Source organism: Molossus molossus, unplaced genomic scaffold, assembly GCF_014108415.1.
Source record: "Molossus molossus isolate mMolMol1 unplaced genomic scaffold, mMolMol1.p scaffold_m16_p_20, whole genome shotgun sequence".
Classification (NCBI taxonomy): Eukaryota; Metazoa; Chordata; class Mammalia; order Chiroptera; family Molossidae; genus Molossus; species Molossus molossus.
This window is the reverse complement of record NW_023425356.1, coordinates 41,234,917-41,255,105: the sequence shown is the minus strand read 5'-3', so window position 1 is coordinate 41,255,105 and position 20,189 is coordinate 41,234,917. Positions and strand designations below refer to the sequence as shown.

Below are 20,189 nucleotides of genomic sequence, written 5' to 3'. Positions count from 1 at the left end.
TTTAATTAGTATTCTTTATTACACATGCTGTGGGAGACATACATTGTCATCAGACACCACCAGTTATTTAATTTCTTGATTTTTTTTTCACTTCTCTGTAACTTATTGAATGTTTAGATCCCCATATAATTTGGGGTACAAAAGCATAGTAACATTTACCCTTTCCATTCCCTGCAGGTCCATATATCCTGTCTATTCCCCACACCCAGTCTTTTCATCTTTTCTACCTAATATGCCAAATGGGTTCTCTGGTGTGTCTTGTAAGGAGTACAGTTTGGTTGATTTTTACATGGATATACTGACTGGTAATGCAACTCTTGGCATTGAAATAGAAGCTGGGGTCCATAGGCAGGAGGTAGGTGGGCTGTTACTCAGCTTTATGCTGTGTGGAGGAACTCCTGTGGAACTGGATGTACATTTTCAAGTTTGAGATTCTTCTCTTTTGTCTTACAGATGTTAGGCAGCTGAAGTGGATTAGTAAATGTCTGAGCCTAGTGATACCTCTTGTTGGATGCTTAGCACCTACATACATTACTAAACATTCTTAGAAAGAGTCCTGTTTTTTGAATTGGCCTCCCATTTTATTGAGAAAATGGGTTTACAACATGTTTGCTGCTTCTACATATCCGTTTTGTTATACTTTTAAAAAATCAGTTTAAATACAATAATGAAAAATTATTTTTGAAATTAATCTCAGAATAAATTGTTTAATGAAGCCATCTTATTAAGTGAAGTAATAGATCATATGAAAAATATCGAAGCATTTTGGTCATTTGCTTTCAAAAGATGTGTTGATTGTGGGCTCTTTTGCAAGAGGGATTTCTTTTTGTTTCTGCTATAGAGTGGAATTGTATATTATGAATAGGTTAAATTCTGAAGTCAATGTGTAAAATGAAAATCACATGTAGGAAAAAATTGTGCTTGAAAATCTCTTCAGAATGGAAAAAAACATACCAATAAGTTCAGCTTAGCTTTAGTATTGGAACAGATTGCTGTTTCTTTTGTTAAACACTAGATGAAGTAGTTAGTTTGCATGTAGGGGCCATGTTGAACAGCAAAAATAAATAAATACATCTTTAAATACAAGAATTACACTCAGAATAGTATAATGCTCATACTGGGAGACACTTATGGGAACTGAGACCATTGAGGTACAGCAGATCAGCCCTACCGTCTCCTATTTTTCCTAGGATATGTGCTCTAATACAAGGAGGTGGGTGTACATGCTTGGAATAGCTTGCACTCTTTACATATTTCTCATTTCCTCTCTGTCTTTTCAAGTTGGATAGTTTAAATCACAAAAGTTAATAATTTTTGTGTTGCAGTTTAACAGGCACAAATTTAAAAGGTTTTGAATTATCCTTTATAAAATAGATTTTATCCATAGGAGTAACTCCAAACTACTTTTTCCTTCAATGAAGCATCAAGTAGGTATTGCAGAGGAGAGCGGTTAGAATCACTTATAATAGTGTATTGGTGTCCATCCAGTAAAGAAAACAGAAACCTCAATAGGAATTTCAAGTGGGGATTTAACATAGGGAGTTGGTTTAGATAGGTGTAAGAACGAAAAGAGAACATTACAGTAGTCAAGCTAAGAGCTCAGAGAAGAGGTTCCATGGGCCTGGTTCCGAACTTTTAAGGTCAGTGTTGTTCAGTGGCTGATATGGCTAGTTCTAGGAGTGTAGAAAGAAGCTGGGGCCTGGAACCAGTTGCTACTGCCAGTAGTTGTGAGGAAGTCCCCTCACCCCTCTTCCTTCTTTCAAGTCTTCATTTACTACTTCCACTGGCAGAGCCTCACAAGAAGTCCACTGGCTGAAGAGTACTTAAATATAGTTGCACAGTCTTAGTTACAGCACCATAGATCAGAGGCTAGAATTATGGTTTTGAAGTTGAGAATCAGTGACTTAATGACCTGCACAAATTGCTTAGGTTTAAAATACAATAATTTAAATAGGGAATCATGTCGTTACCTTGCCTGTTCAAAAAACATTTACAATCTTCTGTGTGCCAGACCCCGTACTAAGGATTAGGGATAGAAAAGTGAATTGAACAAGATTTCTGTCCTTGAGGAGTTTACAGTCTGAGTGGGGATGACAAATAAACTGCTGTACAGTGTGTTAAATGCAGTAACAGATGAGTGATGTGCTTTGGGAACCCAAAGGATATAGCAACCTACTCTGCCTAGCTAAACTTAGTGACTCCTCTTTCTTTTGTCTCTTGATCAAATCCAGTTCTGTTCTCTCTGACTCCTATTCTGCCCTGTGCTTATGAAAGTTATTTCTGAGATGGCTCAATTTTGTAATGTAATCATCATCATTATTAGTTAAGCATTTCTCTGTGCTATATTCATCTGGATTACAAAAATCGTCACTTCCTCTTCACTTTTAGCCTAGCCAAGTACTGTGCGTATAGATGTTCAAGGAATATTTATTTTTGTAATGGGTAATGGGAAATAGGAATTAAAATATTGATCATTACCTTTGCAGACGTTGTTTACTTCTTCCAAGGTCATAAAAAATAGTTTGGGTAGAGTGTCATTTGATTTACAGATATGAGAATTTAAAGAGTAAATAATTGCCCTGGCTCATGTGGCTCAGTGGTTGGAGCATCAGCCCTGGCACCGAAGGTTGGAGGGTTTAATTCCCGGTCAGGGGCATGTATCTGCAACTAGGTTTGATCCCCAGCCTGGGTTGAGGTGTGTGCAGGAGGCAACCTGATGGATGTCTCTCTCATCATTGTTTCTCTCCCCGCCCCTTCCACACACTTAAAAAAATAGGGGAAAAAATTCAAGTGAAGATTAACAAGGAAATAATAAAAAATAAATAATTGGTTAATTCAAACTTCATAGTACCAATAGCTGATCTAAAAACAGGACTTTGAATTTCTAATGTGCTATATTCCAGAGCCAACAACTTTGGCAGTTATTTTATTTGATGGCTAACTAAAATCCTCTTCTACATCATTTATTATAGTCTAATGTTCTAAAATCTCAGTTATTCTACGGGGAAAGAAAAGACAGAAGTCCCTCATTTTATTTCCTAAAATTAGAAACATCATATAGTTTCTTTTTACATTGTTCTTTTCAGTTGTCCATTCTTTATTTCCTTTTTTCCTACTCCCTGTATTGTTTACTGCTATCTCTATTAACTATTATAAAATGTGCAAACTGCAGTACTTCGTTTTGACTTCTTTTTAGAAGTGTTCTACTTGTTTCCCCCACCATATACACACTATGCTGATTTAATTTAAAATCAACCAGTTTTTCACTTTTCAAAAGATATATGCTTCCATGCCAGTAATTGCATTAAACTCTCACTGTTTATACTACTTACTATATAGAGTCTAATTCAGTCTGGGACGGCTGTCTTGGAATCTAGCCAAATGTTTTATAGAACCCTTTACTACATTACAAAAGGGGTAGTGTTGAGTGTAGTAGAAGGCAGGAGATGTCGTTTCTAGGTCTGGTTCTACTACTAGCAAGAATGTTGGCTTTTCTGTTAAAAAGAAGAAGAAGAAAAAGTACCCGGTGGATGAAGCAATCATCATTGACATGCTAACTAAGAGAAACAATGCACTGCACAGTGTCCACAGATCAAAGTGGTATATCTCCAGGGAAAAGGAAAGCCCCTGGATGAAGCTCTGAAGAAAGTCCTTCCAGGTCACTTCCAGGAAGTTGCTTTGGTTCTAAAAGCCTCCAGCTCAGTTGGATACTGATTAACTCTGTGCTATCATTAAGAGTGATGAAGACACTCTGAATGAAATTTTGGCATCAAGAACTAACATAAATTAAGAGTCTAGAGAGAAGTACTAAAGAGAGACCTGGCTAAAGATATCACCCCAGACACATCTGGAGATTATCAGAAGGCTTTGCTTTCTCTTGGTAAGGGTGACCGAGCTGAGGATCTTGGCATAAATGAGGACTTGGCTGATTTAGATGCCAGGGCATTATATGAAGCAGGAGAAAAAAGAAAGAGGACTTAGGTGAATGTGTTTAATGTCATTCTCACCACCAGAAGCTATCCCCATCTTCTCAGAGTGTTTCAGAAGTACACCCAGGTACAGTCAGCATGGCATGAACAAAATTCTGGTACTGGAGATAAGAGGTGATGTCAAGAATTGGTTTACAGCCCTGGCCAGTGTGACTTGGTTGAGCATCATCTTGTGCTCTGAAGTGTTGCTGGTTTGATTCCTGGTTCAGACACATGGCCTGGGTTGTGGGTTCGATCCCTGGTCAGGGTGTGTACTGGAGGCAACTGATCTGTGTTTCTCTCTCACATCGATATTTCTCTCTTCATCTCTCTAAAAATCAATAAAAACATTAAGAAAAAAAAAAAAGAATTGCTTAACAACTGTCATGAAGTGCACCACAAACCCAGCAATCTTTTTTGCTGAGAAGCTTTATCAAGCCATGAAGGGTGTTGGAACCTGTCATAAGACATTGGTCAGGAATATGGTTTCTTGTTCTGAAATTGACATCAATGATATCAAAGCATGCTATCAGAAGTTGTTTGGTATCTCTGCCAAGTCATCCTGGATTAAACGAAAGGAGATTGTGGAAAAATCCTTGTGACTCTGTGGAGGACAGCAAACATTCCCTTGATGATCTCAAGCTTTTTGAAATTTTTAAAATCATGTAACTGTATTTTCATTCCATATTGTAGACTTAAATAGGAAAGTTTCTTCCTCAGAGTTAGTCTAACTGCTTTATGACAACTATAACCTATAAATCATTTTTATATCACAACTTTGTATAACATAAGTTTATTTAAAAAAATATTTACCCCAAACTATAAAAACAACAAACAGGTGGTTCTAGTAACATTACCTGAGAAAAATGTTTATGTAACAAAATTATTTTACAGGGGAAAAAAAAGAAACAACCTTGCTGACCTTACAGGTTATTTGTAAAGACATAAGAGGTGGTTGCCCTGGCTGGTTTGGCTCAGCGGTTAGAGCGTCGGCCTGTGGTCCAGAGAGACCCGGATTTGGTTCCTGCTAAGGGCACGAACCTTGGTTGCAGTTTGACCCTGGCCCTGGCTGGTCATGTGGGTGGCAACCATTTGATGTGTCCTTTTTACGTCAATGTTTTTCTCTCTCTCTCCCTCCCACCTGAACAAAAAATGGAAAAGTGTCCTTGGGTGAGGATAAAAAAAAAAAAGACATAAGAGGCGGTGTAGGTAAAAGAGGTTTTGTAAACAGCAGAGCACATTATAAATATAAGGGGTGTAGGTAAAGAGAGAGAGAGAGATTGGTTGACTTATGGCGTGGATCCTGGGGATAAAATTTCCATATGTAAAAGAAAGTTGTTAGGGTGAAAATAGTGTGTGGGAGAAGTTGTGGATGTTCTGTAATCCTGCTTTGCCCATCTGGTGATAGTGTAGTATTCCCTCCTGCAACAGGTATGAGGTGATTGCTCATTGTGGTTTTGTGTTTCAGAGGTGATTTGAGCATCTTTTCATGTACTTGTCCATCTGTATGTCTTTGAGAAATGTCTATTCAGATCTTCTGTCCATTTTTTAATCAGTGTTTGTTTTTTTGCTGTTAAGTTATGTGAGTTCTTTACACATTTTGCATATATGATTTGCAGTTATTTTTTCCATTCAGTAGGTTGCCTTTTCATTTTGTCGATGATTCCCTTTGCTGTGCAGAAGGTTTTTAGTTTGATATAATTCCAGTTGTTTTGATGTTTTTGCAATATAGATATATATTAATTGCTAATAAGATCTGGATGTCCATTAGGGCAGATCTTATTAGCAGTTAAAATACATATTTAAATATATATATATCACCTAAAATATGCTCATTTTATAAAGAGATTTAGATATATTGACTCAAAGTCATGTTGATTTCCAGTTTATATGAGCTACATCAAATTTTTGCTGCTTTCGTGAACCTAAAATTTATGCTAATCTTTAGATTTATCAGAGCTATAAGACATCTTTCCATCCTTAATGTTTTTGTTTTCTTTTCCATGCTTCTTCTAAGACCCTGACCTTTGAAACTGCAGGAACTGTTTTTCCAGTTTTAAACTTTTGATCTGAGTTGCAGAAACCAGGGGACAAGAAAGTCCTAAAGAGAAAAAAAGATTAAGTCACTTAACCTTTTGGAATTGTTTCAAAATTCCCCAATGAGAATGAGGTCTCCTGAATCCCAGTCTGACTGCTATTATTCCCCATAATAGTTGATTTTCTTGGTTTGCAAGAGAAAATCTCTACCCCATGTGACAGAGGCATAGTAGAAACACATTCTTCACTCCTTGATTCTTATTTATTGTTGTCTTAAAACTGTAAGGTAAAATCTGTGCTTATTATAATATGGTAATAATGATAGGAGTTGAAAATGGAGGGAACCTTGCTTCCCCACAAACTCCAAACATCTGTTACCTTGTAGAACATAAAACTTTTACATAGCTATAATTGTAGCATATATGCAAATTAGTGGCTTCTCTCATCACTTTACCTTACAGATATTACTAGTCATTGAATATGGTATTAATTTGTTACTTTTAATGATTGAAGAAATGTCCTGTTATTGATGTTGCACCAGATGTCTCTATGTTGATGGCATTATTATTGTAATAGTAATAGTAACTGTATGTTTGGTACAGTGGTTAAGGGCATTGTCTTCCTAGTCAGACAGACATGAATTTGGGTTTTACCTCTGACACTTAAAAGGTCTGAGCCAGTGGGAGATCACATCCACAGCACAAGGCCAATGTAGAGCAAAATGGCTTTATTGCATGCGCCTGTGTGCAAGCAGGCTGAGTCAAAAAGGGTTCAGCCTGAATAATGGTTGGGGTGTAGGTTATATACTCTACTTTTAGCTTCTTACAGTTCCTGCTAGCATACTCTGCCTGGCCCATTGTCCACTTTGCAGTACTATCTGCTAGGTGATTCATTGCCTTGCGGATAATCCAGATAGTCTACTCAACCGAAGGCTGCGCAAAGGTCATGCAAGCAACACAATTTTCACAGTTTCCGCCTTTTGCAAGCTTTTACCTTTACCCTTTAAAACATTACTGACCCTTTCAACACTAACTGCGAGACCTTGAAGCAAGTTGCTTGTTTTATTTATATTTTGGCTTGATTTTCTTATTTATTAAATGAGAGCAATTATAGTACCTAGTTCATAGGGTTTTTAGAATTAAGATTTCATATAAAGTGGGAAATATTGTTAAAGTTACATATTATTAATAGCATTATTTTCTAGGAATAACTGGGTGAAAGAGTATGAATATTTTTATATATCTGGAAATCAGTTGTCTGGCTGCTTTTTAAAAGGGTTATTTTGGTTGCAGTTAGGAGAATGTGGAGGCATCAGCTTTCAGCTTTTTTATTTTTCTTAATCTAATTATTTGCTTTTTGTGTCAACTGCCTCACCACAAATTTTTCAATAGATTATTCCCTTACCAAAAATATAGATAGATCCCATGTTGGTATTTGTATTTTCAGTGACAAAAGGGAACATTGCTGTGGCTTCCCTACATTGTTAGTTGGTAAAGCTAACGTGTGTTCATCAGCACTTCTGCTGCTTCTGGCTGAAATCATCTACACTTCTCTTCCCAGGAAAGGATACCACTTTTCTTTTTTTTTATCCTCACCCGAGGATATTTTTCCATTTTTTTGTACAGATAGAGTGGGAGGGAGAGAGAGAGAGAGAAACATCGACGTGAAGGGACACATCGAGTGGCTGCCACCCGCACGACCAACCAGGGCCGGGGACAAACTACAACCGAAGTACGTGCCCTTAGCGGGAACCGAACCCAGGTCTCTCCGGACCGCAGGCCGACGCTCTAACCGCTGAACCAAACTGGCCAGGGCTCAGTATACTACTTTTCAAAAGTTAACTTCTGTTCTGGCATATGGGGCTTTGGACTGCAAGTCACTAGTTACTAGATTTCTTTTTTTAGCTTTGTCATTAATGATATGCTTATGTACATCTTTAAACTTTGCTTTATGCCTTAGTTGTATTTTACATATCCCTCTCAAAGATAGAGTTACTGTTCTGTCTGTGCCATTAAATCTGCAAATATTTATTGGGAGCCAACCACGTATGCTGATGCCATAGAGTCCACAGCAAATAAAACTGATTATTGCTACCACATCAATATGCTCTCATGTTTACAGTTTCCTATAATCTGGGTAAAGATGTGAAATGAAGTTGGTAGCCTCCCTTGCTCTAATTAGGAACTCAGAATTTTTCTGCTTTGCTCAGGAAATGATCTCATTGCTCTTTGTGTCTCTTGGTCTTAGGGCACTGGGAAAATTAAAATAGTCCTTCTCTAAGTATGTGGTTTGTTTGTGGTATAGAGTTGGTGTGTGTCTATTCAGGGCTGAGAGCCTCGATTTTACCAAAGTCTGAAGTCTAAACTAGTGAGTCAGTAGTTTGGTAGTAGGTCACTAGATTGAAATAATTTGATGGAGTGTACTAGAAACCCTTTAGGCAAGCAGGGTTAAGACAACTTTAGAAGTTACAGTCTAGACTGGTAGTTGAGAATCGGAAGTATAGTACCTAGTGTAAGGAATGTCTTGTCAGAGAGACAGATGATTTAGAAATCAGGATATCAACAAAAATGAAAACTTCTGATCAAATGGGGCAAAAAATAAAAGCACAAGAGAAACAACCCCATCCCCAGATGTAATTTTCTAGCACCAGGTATACCAGTTCAGAGGAAAATCTGTAGCTAGCTTATTATTTTATTTTTTTTATCCTCACCCAAGGACATTTTTCCATTTTTTGTTCAGGTAGAGTGGGAGGGAGGGAGAGAGAGAGAGAAACATCGACGTGAAAGGGACACATCGAGTGGCTGCCTCCCTCATGATCCAACCAGGACTGGGGACAAGCTGCAACCGAGGTATGTGCCCTTAGCGGAAACTGAACCCGGGTCTCTCTGGACCGCAGGCCAACGCGCTAACCGCTGAGCCAAACCGGCCAGGGCACTAGCTTATCATTTTAAATATAGATATGCAAACAAGCCAGATGGACATAGAGAAGTATAGTTTCAACAATTTTCTTCAAGACAAAGTGCAGAAAATCTTGGCTTTGGTTTGGAATGATAGATGTTTGAACTTGAATACACAGTATGCCTCTTTTTTACCTGCTTTGAAAAGATTGGAGGAAATGATTGGTTGTGTTTGGTTGAATTACTCAAGTTAAAAGAAGTTGCTAAAGGTAGAATACCTACTTAGGTCAAGAGGAAAGGAGTGTCTTTAGGTATTGTAGTGGTAAGGATCTTTTTAAGCAAGCTTTTGATCCACAAAATATTAGAGCTAAAAGGGCTCTTGATGCTACTTAATATAAGTTTTTATTTACAAATAAGGAAACCAGATGCTCAGATAAAGTGATTAGCCCCAGTTCACCCAAGAATTTAGAAGCAGAGCATTTTTACCATGTGTATATATTTGTTGAAAATTTGTGGCCAGTAACCAATATTCCTGTTATCAAATTGTCTCCACCTAGTGGCAACAGATATTTTGCAGGGCTGAGTACAAAAGGGAAAACTGTTAGGGTGAACTTTATTTGAACACTACTTTTGAAGAAGAGTCAGCCTGGTGGTAAGTTGTGTTGCCTTTGTAAAAGGAAAAGAGGAGACAGTATGCCTAATGCTTATTTTCATATTTCATAACTTTATTAAGGAATTTGTAAATTCTACAGTTATATCTGAGTTAGGCAGCACATCATTTATTGTTGACAGTGTAAGAAGTTGATTTGTTAAGCTTGTATTTTAGAGTTTTCACACACACACACACACAAACACACACACATTATATAAGCATATATGTTACATAAGCATATGTATATTCACATGTATAATTTTTTCTCTTTGTTATGAGTTATAAGATACCATGGTAACTTCACCAGTGGAGAGGAGATGAGCTAAACAAGAAATGATGCTGGGATCAAAATCAAGGTTTTGGCAAGTCTGTGTTCCTTCTGGAGGCTGTAGGGGAGAATTCATGTCCTTTCCTTTTCTAGCTTCATCACCCTCTTAACTTGTGAGTTCTTTCTCCAGCTTCATGGCAGCAGCATAGCATCTTCGTATTTCTCTCTGACTACTACTCTTGCCCCTTCATCACATCCCCTTCTCTTTTATCAAGACCCTTGTAATCACACTGGGCCAAATCCAGATAATCTAGGATAATCTCCCTATCTCAAGAGTCTTAATCACTTTGGCAAAGTCCTTTGTGCCATGTAAGGTAGCATATTCACAAATTCTGAACATTAGAATGTGGACACTTTTGGGGGCCCATTATTCAGCCTACCATTAAGTTGGAGACTTAATTCAGAAGGCCACCAAAAATTTACAAATGGAATATTTTAGTGTATTTTAAATTGGTGTTATATTGTAGCCCAAAGTAAATTAGCTTCTGTATAGTAAATTATGATTAATGTTTACTACCTTTCTGGAACAGTCTTCAGTTTTCCCCTTATTGTTAGAAATGTGGATTGGATAGGATAGGCTGACTTTTTAAAAAATTTTTTTATTACAACAATTGTAGCTATCATATACTCTTTATAGAATCCTATAAAATAGGTATATCATTTCAACTCTGCAAGATTTCATACTTTAATTTTTATAGTGTCTCTTAAGAGTAGTTGATATCACAAAGTGGAGGTTTACTGATAGATTTCTTTCTGTCTAGTAGTATTGCTGATGAGTTGTTTTTGAACTAGATAGAAATAATCCCTAACATTGATACATGGTGGGATAATTTTGAATAGTACTCTTCCTATAACCTGTGGTTTAGTTAGCAAGCCAAGTTTCCTTTAATTCTTATTATACATTTTCTTTTTACACTGCATGTTTTTTTCTCTTTTAGTTTTGATTACTATAAGCTGAAATTTCCCATCAGAATTTTTCATGCTTCAGATGTGTTTATTCTTCTGGATCATCTGCATGTATTTTATATGCAACAAGTACAAAACTGAATTCAGCTTCTCATCCCTTTCTAGAAAAATGCATACCATTTCTTGTTTAAAAACATTTGAAATTTTTTTATTGTGGTAAAAATATATATAACATAAAATTTACCATTTTTAAGTGTACATTTCGGTGGCATTAAGTACATTCACATTGTTGTGTAACCACCACTATCCATCTTTAGAACTTGATCATCGTCCCGAACTGAAATTCTGTGTTCAATAACAGTAAACTTCATGCCACACCAGCCCCTGGTAATCATTATTCTACTGTCTATGAATTTGATTATTCTAGGTACTTCATATCAGTGAAAGAATACAATATTTGTCCCTTTGAGTTTGGTTTATTTTACTTAGTATAATGTTTTAAAGGTTCACCCGTGTGTAGCATATGTCAGAATTTCATTCCCTTGAGAGGCAGAATAATATTTCACGAGATGTATATACTTACTACATTTTGTTTATCCATTCATCTGTTGACGAATATTGGGGTTATTTATACCTTTTGGCTGTTGTGAATAATGTTATTATGAACATGGGTGTACAAATAATCTGTTTAAATTTCTGCTTTCAATTCTTTTAGGTATATACCTATAATTGGAATTGCCAGATAATTCTATGTTTAATTTTTTGAGGGACCCGCCATACTTTATTTAAAAACTGCCATGCCATTTTACATTCCCAGTTTATTCATCAGTGCACAAAGGTTTCAGTTTTGCCACATCCTTGCCAACACTTATTATTTTTTGTTTTTTGATAATCTCCATATAGCCATTCTCAGGGGTGTGGTATCTCATTCTGGTTTTGATTTGTATCTTTCTAATGAATACTTGAGCCTTTTTTTCATGTGCTTGTTGGTCATTTGTATGTCTTTGGAGAAATGTCCGTTCAAGTCCTTTGCCCATTTTTGAATTGAGTTGTTTGGTTTTCTTGTTGTTGTTGTTGTAGTTCTTTATATATTCTGGATAGTAATCCTTTATCAGATTTATTGTTTGCTAACATTTTTTCCTATTCTGTGAGTCACCTTTTCAGTCTCTTGCTAGTATCCTTCAGTGTACAAAAGTTTTCTTTTTAAATAAAAGTCCAGCCCTACCCAGTTTTGTTCAGTGGTTAGAGCATCGGCCTGCAGACCAGACAGTCCCGGGTTCAGGGTTCAGTTCCTGCTAAGGGCACTCAGTTGCAGTTTGTCACCGGCCCCGGTTGGGGTTGTGTGGGTGGCAGCCAGGCAATGTCATCTCCCTCACCCCCACCACCGCTCTTTCTGAAGATAAATGCAAAAGTGTCCTCCGTTGAGGATAAAAAATAAATAAAAGTCCAAGTTGTCAGTTTTTCTTTTGTTGCCTGTTCCTTTGATGTCATATCTAAAATATCTTAGCCAAATCCTAATATCATGAAGAATTTCGTTTATGTTTTCTTTAAAGAGTTTTTATAGTTTTAGCTCTTACATATAGATCTTTGATCCATTTTGAATTACTTTTTATATATGGTGTAAAGTCAAGGTCTAACTTCATTCTTCTGCATGTGAATATCAGTTTTCCCAGCACCTTTTGTTGAAAAGACTGACCTTTCCTGGTTGAATGGTCTTGGTGCTTTGTTGAAATAATTGACTGTATATGTAAGGATTTATTTCTGGGTTTCTATTCTATTCCGTTGGTCTGTCTTTATGCCAGTACCAAACTAATTTCATTATTGTAGCTTTACTTTGTATTATGCTTCGAAATCAGGAAGTGTAAGTTCTCTAACTTGTTTTTCAAGATTATTTTGGCTATTTGGGGTCCATATGAATTTTAGGATGGGTTTTTCAGTTTATGCAAAGAAAGTTGGGATTTTGATAGGGATTACATTGAATCTGTAGATTGCTTTGGGTAGTACTGTCATCTTAATAATATTGTCTTCTGATTATGAACAAGGGCTGAGATGGGATATCTTTGCATTTATGTCTTTAATTTCTTTCTGCAGTGTTTTGTAATTTGCATTGTATAAATCTTGTGCCTCCTTGGTGTTAAATTTATTCCTAAATATTTTTTTTGAGACTTTTGTAAATAGAATTGTTTGCTTGAGTTCCATTTCAGACTGTTCATTGTTAATGTATAGAAATGCAGTGGGCTTTTGTGTGTTGAATCCATTCCCTCTCATGACCCCCCTTCCCCACCCCTGGCTCTGCACAACTTTTATGAATTCATTTATCAGTTCAGTATTTAGCATTTTTTGGTGCAATCTTTAGGGTTTTCTACATGTAAGATTGTCATTTTTAAACAGAAACTTTTCCAATTTGGATGCCTTTATTTATTTGTTTGTTTGTTTGTTTATTTATTTATTTATTTAATCAATCCTCGCCCGAGGACATTTTTCTATTTTTTGTTCAGATACAGTGGGAAGGAGAGAGAGGAAGAGAGAGAGAGAAACATCGAGGGCCCGGGACAAACTGCAACCGAGATGCGTGCCCTCAGCGGGAACCAAACCTGGGTCTCTCTGGACTGCAGGCCGATGCTCTAATCACTGAGCCAAACTGGCCAGGGCCTTTTATATATTTTTCTTGCCTAATTGATCAGGCTAGAACTTCTAACAATAATATGATGAAAAGAAGTAGTGAAAATAGCGCTGGCTGATGTGGCTCAGTTGGTTGAGTGTCATTCTGGGCATCGAAGAGTCCCTGGTTTGATTCCCGGTCAGGGCACATGCCCCATTTTCAGGTTTGATCCCTGGTCGGGTACATGCAGGAGGCAACTGATAAATGTTTCTCTCACATTGATGTTTCTCTCCTTTCCCCTCTCTCTAAAAGCAACAAAAACATATTAAAAATATCAATTTTTTATTTTGCTATCTCACTTTTTTTTAAGCATCGACCACTAGACAGCAACAAACTTGGGAGCTTGTGGCTTTATTCTCCTTTTTTCTCACTTATTATATCCTATGTATTTTACCTTTTAAGTATTTTCCAGCTCTCCCCCCTCCTAATATATACTTATTATTAACAGACCCATTTTATTTGGATTATTGTATAGTTCTTTAGCATTTAAAGTTTAGTTGGTTAACTTCCATCCTCCCCTGTTGCCAGAATTGATCTGTATCTCTCAAATGTAAATCTGATTTTGTCATTCTGCTGTGGACTTTTCCCAACACCTTTGTGTGGCATAGTAGGCCTCCCTAATTTGGTCTGAATTTAATTTAATTCTTTAGCCTCTGTTTTACTCCCAACCTCCCTCTTTTCTGATAACCTAAAAATAAAAAGCCAGAAATGAGAGGCAGCAAGCATTTATTTGGGATAAAAATAATTGCAATTCTGGAAACACAGATTCAGAGACTAAATAATGTCCTAATTACAAGGTGGGGGCAAGGAATTTTATGAGAAAAGGAAGGGAATAATTACATGAATAGAAGAAAGAAATTTCTATTGGTGTCAACAAACTAAGTTAACTTTTCAGTGCTACGTGGCTAATAATTGATTCTGTCTTAAGAAAGAGAGTCCATAAGCATGTTTTTATGTTCAGAAAAGGATGTCTCCTTTTCTGTTGGCTTTGCGAATGGTTGTTTGTAAGACAGTATTGGTTTTGCCCAGTCTAGAGCTTATTTTGCCCAATTCAAACGTTCCAGAGATTCAAGGACCAAAACATGCAAAGCACTTCTTCTGGAATGGCTAACCTGGCTCCATTTTTAAATGGCTTCACTTATATCAGCTTCTCACATTTCACTCATTTAATAGTGAACTACTTGGAGTTTCACAAACACCCCATGCTGAGTTGTGCCTTTGCTTATTATGTTGGTCCTTCTAGGCTGTTTGCCTTTCTTCAGTTGGTTAACTTCCACTTAACCTTAAATGCTCCTCTTCCAAGGAGAAGTCTCTTTCTCTAGAAAACCTTCGTGATTTCTGCTTCTCCTTTTGACCTCTTTTTTTTTTTTCAACCCTCACCCAAGGATATTTTTGTATTTATCTTCAGATAGAGTGGAAGGGAGATAGAAGGAGAGAGAGAAACATCGACGTGAGAGGGACACATCGACTGGTTGCCTCCCGCACAACCCCAACCAGGGCCAGGGACTAACCATAACCAAGGTATGTGCTCTTGGCCGGAATTGAACCCACGACTCATTGGTCTGTGGGCTAATGCTCTAACCACTGAGCAAAACTGGCCAGGGCTCCATTTGACTACTTCTTTGTGCTTTTGTAGCATTTACCAAGTTGTGCGGAAAACATGTTCAGGGCCCACTAGCCAATAAACTCTTGGAGGGTCTCATTTCCTATTATGTAGTAGCTCCCAGTAAATGTTCCCTAAACTATTAAACTCAACTGGTTTTCATTATAGGTCTGTTAGTATCTAATATAAGTAGACAAAGGGCCAAAAGGAAAACAAGGCCGTTGCTTGTTATAATTGGTGTTGACTAATATTAGACCTTGATAGGTGTATCTAAAACACTTTCGGGAAAGACTGAATTGGGCCATTAAAAAAGTGTCTGTGTCTGTGTGTGTGGGTGGAGGTGGTGAAGGAATAGTGTTAGAAGAGCTGAATAATAGTGAATGATGAGAAGTATTGTAAGAGGGCACAGATGATCTAGATCAGCGGTTCTCAGCCTGTGGGCCATGACCCCTTTGAGGGTCGAACGACCCTTTCACAGGGGTCACCTGAGACCATGGGAAAACACATTATTTCCGATGGTCTTAGGAACCGAGACACCTCTGTATCCATCTCCATGTGAGTCCACCCACATGCAGATACACCCACATACAACATGAGGAACTGTATTAAAGGGTTGCGGCATTAGGAAGTTTGAGAACCACTGATCTAGACTATCTAGGTCTGCATTTTAAATGGTATTTAAAAAAATCTTATCCCTGGCCGGTTTCTAGACTATCTAGGTCTGCATTTTAAATGGTATTTTAAAAAATCTTATCCCTGGCCGGTTTGGCTCAGCAGTTGGAGTGTTGGCCTGTCGTCCGGAGAGACCCAGGTTCAGTTCCCGCTAAGGCCATGTACCTTGGTTGCAATTTGTCCCCGGCCCTGGTTGGGTGTGTGGGTGGCGGCCACTTGATGTGTCCCTTTCGCATCGATGTTTCTTTCTCTCCCTATCTCTTCCTCCTACCCCATCTGAACAACAAAAAAAATGGAGAAATGTCCTCAGGTGAGGATAAAAAATCTTAGAACATTTATTTTTTCTGTAACAATAACTTAATCATATAGCAACTAGAAAACATTTATGTCCATTACCAATACTCAAAAACTGAAGACTGGGTAATGAAGATCTGGTAATTCACCTTTGAAAGGTTTCTGCTCTGTGTTGCACAACATGGGAAAAATATAATATAATCAGGAGTTGATCATATTATCTTTTTAAATGAAGCTATTAGGTTAGCAAAAATAATTTAGTTGAGTATTCCAGATGTTTAGTATAATTACAACTTTTTTGTTTCAATAAAGAACACATTTTTGTGTGTCTTTGCTAGGGGTGGGGAACCTTTTTTCTGCCAATGGCTATTTAGACATTTATAATATTGCCCTGGCCAGTTTGGCTCAGTGGTAGAGCGTTGGCCTGCGGTCCAGAGAGACCCGGGGTGGTTCCCACTAAGGGCATGTACCTCGGTTGCAGTTTGTCCCCGGCCCTGGTTGGGTCGTGTGGGTGGCAACCACTCGATGTGTCCCTTTCACGTCGATGTTTCTCTCTCTCTCTCTCTCCTTCCCCACTGTATCTGAACAAAAAATGGAAAAATGTCCTCAGGTGAGGATTAAAAAAAAAAAAAAAAAAGATATTTATAATATCATTTGAGGGCCATACAAAATTATCAACTTACAAATTAGCCTGCTCTATTTGGTCAGGTTAATTTGGTGAGGTTTGTGATGTTAGCAGGATTGATTTCGCGGGCCTTACACTGCCCATTCCCCACTCATGCGAGGTGCTTACACAAATTAGTGTCTGTTTTACAGCTGTAGTTTCAGATTGATTAAACTGCTGCAAGTGGTTTTCATGAGGTGATACTGCAGGCAATGTTATGCTGACAGTTGGAGTGCTTATTCAGAATTTATTATTGCTCCCTGGTTTGCCTAGTCTTGAATATATTTCTAAAAGCTTAACACCTGTATTCTGTAAGCAAGCAGAGTTTTGATTAAGGAACAAATCATGTGATCATTCACCTGTTGTGTAATACAATGAAAGAAGAAAAAAATGCTGAAGTTTGGAAGAATTAATTTGATGTGACATTAATTTATGTTTACAGGGGACAATAATCATGGAAGAAAAAGATCAATTTATTACAGAGAGAGAGAGAGAGAGAAAGCTTCTTGGTTTTGTTTCGTAGAGCTTAGGGAAGCAAATCTCAAATAAATGAAGAAAAATGCTTCATAGGAAATAGGATAATCAAAGTGATTTAAAAGTGATTGGGCCCTGGCCAGTGTGGCTCGGTTGGTGCAGCGTCCTGTACACCAAAAGGTGGCAGGTTCAGTTTCCAGTCAGGGAGCGTGTGGGAGAATCAATAGATGGTTCTCTCTGTCTCCCTCTCCCTGCCTCCCTCTCTCAAATCAGATTTTTTAAAAAGTGATTATATATCTGATATATATTTTACAGTCTAAAAAAACAAATTAAGGGAACAAATCATATACAGGATAGACAAAGTGTTTGCTATGAGGAGTGAGGAGTCGGTTACAATTACTCTTACTTTTGGCAAGTGTGGTAGGCTGAAAAATAGGCCCTCAAAAAATTCCGTATTCTAATCCCTGGAATCTGTAATGATACTTTATTTTGCGGGGTTTGGGGGTGGAGATCTTTGCAGATATCTTTAAGTTAAAGATTTTGATATAAGGAGATTATACTGGATTATCTGGATGGGTTCTAAATACCATTATATGCCCTTATTAAGAGATAGGCAGAGTTAGATTATTTCCACAGAGGCAGAGGAGGCTGTGATCACAGGCAAAGATTGGCGTGATGTGACCACACACCAAGGAATGCCAGCAGTTATTCCCAGCTGGAAAAGGCAAAGAACAGTCTCCCTTAAAATCTCTGGAGGAAGGACATCCCTGCCAACACCTTGAATGTGGCCTAGTGATACTGCTTTAAGACTTCTGGCCTCCTGAACTGAGAGAGAAATTTCTGTTTAAATCACCAGACTTGTGGTGACTTGTTACAGCAGCCTTAGGAAAGTAACACAGCAATCATTTTTCAAAGTGTCAGTGGACATTTCTAATAACCCCATTTTCCTGAACTCTTCTTGGGGGGGGGGTATAATTTATAGCTCACTCATATTAGATTGTAGTTGTATTTCAAATAGTCTGAACAGACCTGGCAATTTTTATGATTAAAACAACTGGTAAACATTTTCAGGCATGGAACTCTGAGGTTTTAACTAAAAATAAGTTATATTTCAAGCTTCTTTTTTGGAGGGAAAATGTTTTATCCAGTGTGGAAGCTCCCTCATGGCTGCTTTCTTATAGCTACACTCTGGTAAGAGCACAATTTAGACTTCTAAAGTTTTATAACACAGTATCAGCCCATTTGTTTGCGTGTGTGCTGTTTAACATCAGTTTTTCGTTCACCCATACTATAGGAGATGTACACTTGAGGTTCTTATTATTGAGAATTGAGTTATGAGTTCACTATACCCCAGCATGTGCCAGAATCTCACTTGAGACTTTGGTCTATTGCAAGACTGACCTAAGGATAAAGGCCATATAGGCTCTTTTACACTTTACCCCTATATTTTCAATGATCAGAGAACAGTGTGCTTGGCCTATATTGTCTTAATCCTCTCAAAGATGATATATGGAGAGATAATCCAAGAAACATCTATTTGAATGTCTCTGAATGTTCTACAAAACTATGGTTCTAGATGCCCTTCCTTATGTCATCTAGTACCCCACTTATAAAGAATCCATGGTTTCTAATGGAATTTGAACCAGAAATATCTCTATACAATATTTCTCCTTTTCCCTTTTAAGATTCCAGGAAGTACACTTAGTATTCAGCCACATATAGGTTACTAGCAATAAACAACTGACAAATCTGCCTTTTCTGGCAGTTTTTGTTTGTTATAGAAAAGGCCTTAGACAAGTAATCTTAGATTAGCCTACCAGTTGATTTTTTTAAATCACATGAAACACATTAATTAATATTCTTATGTTCCTTTCTAAAATAATTTATTCTTTTTGAAGGGGATTGATGTAAAATTTTTATTTTATTTTATTTTTTTTTTTATCCTCACCCGAGGACATTTTTCCATTTTTTGTTCAGCTAGAGCGGGAGGGAGAGAGAGGAAGAGAGAGAGAGAGAAACATCGATGTGAAGAGACACATCGAGTGGCTGCCACCCGCACGACCGACCAGGGCCGGGGACAAACTGCAACCGAGGTACGTGCCCTTAGCGGGAACCGAACCCGGGTCTCTCCGGACCGCAGGCCGGCACTCTAACCGCTGAGCCAAACCGGCCAGGGCAATGATGTAAAATTTTTAATAAATTAGGGAGTGGCTAAGTACTTTTTTCCTAGTCTTTTACATATGGGGTGGTGCTGGGAAATAAGAATATTTATTGAAATAAAGGAAATTCTATCCTCTCAGTTTTATGGCTGTTATTTATGGAATGTGCAAGGCATTTCATCTGAGTATCTCATTTAACTTTGCCAAGGACTCTGAACATTTTTGTCATTTTCAGATTAAAAACAGCCTTGAGAGCTGGAGAAATTTGCTTGTGGATTCATAGCCCGTAGCCAGTAACTGGCAGCACTGCAAAACTCAAGCAGATCCAGTTCCAGAAATCACTTAGGGTGCTTTGTATTTGTCTCATTTGTGAGCCACAACATAAGGATATCCCTAAAATGTGAAGTATTCTGCCCTTATTCTTGAGGAATTTATGGTTGAATGGATCTATTTTTCCTTCTAGGGGAGCTAGAGAATAGTTTTGGGAGCAAATGCATGGCCCATTTAGGGGATTTGAGGGTCTTTAGGGTCTCAAAGAGTTGGATGGGAACTGTCAATTAGTATTGCTTTCTATTTTTCTCACATGAAACCTGTTCTTTGCCACATCTAACCTTTGTAGACTTGACCATGGCTTTTTTTTAATACTCTCCTCAAACAATTTAAGGGTTGGTAGCTTAAGAGTGATTTAGAAATGGCACTTTAGACAACTTTTACATTACTTGTTTGCCAGATACTATTAAGTGAATATTTACTTAGAAACTGTTATAAGTGGTTAGGTCTCTTGACTAGTCTTCAAAAGACTAATCCATAATGTAATTGAACCTACCATACAAGTACAAATATTTCAGACACATTGCTTAAATATATTATGTT

The 20,189-nt window shown here is 37.6% G+C and overlaps 1 protein-coding gene and 1 pseudogene across 1 annotated transcript in view; both read left to right on the top strand.

The window, feature by feature from the left end:
- RNF2 (ring finger protein 2) overlaps nt 1-20,189 on the top strand; it is a 45,610-nt gene that overhangs the window by 2,201 nt on the left and 23,220 nt on the right. The window lies entirely within an intron of this gene.
- On the top strand, nt 233-5,442 carry LOC118636989 (annotated as a pseudogene).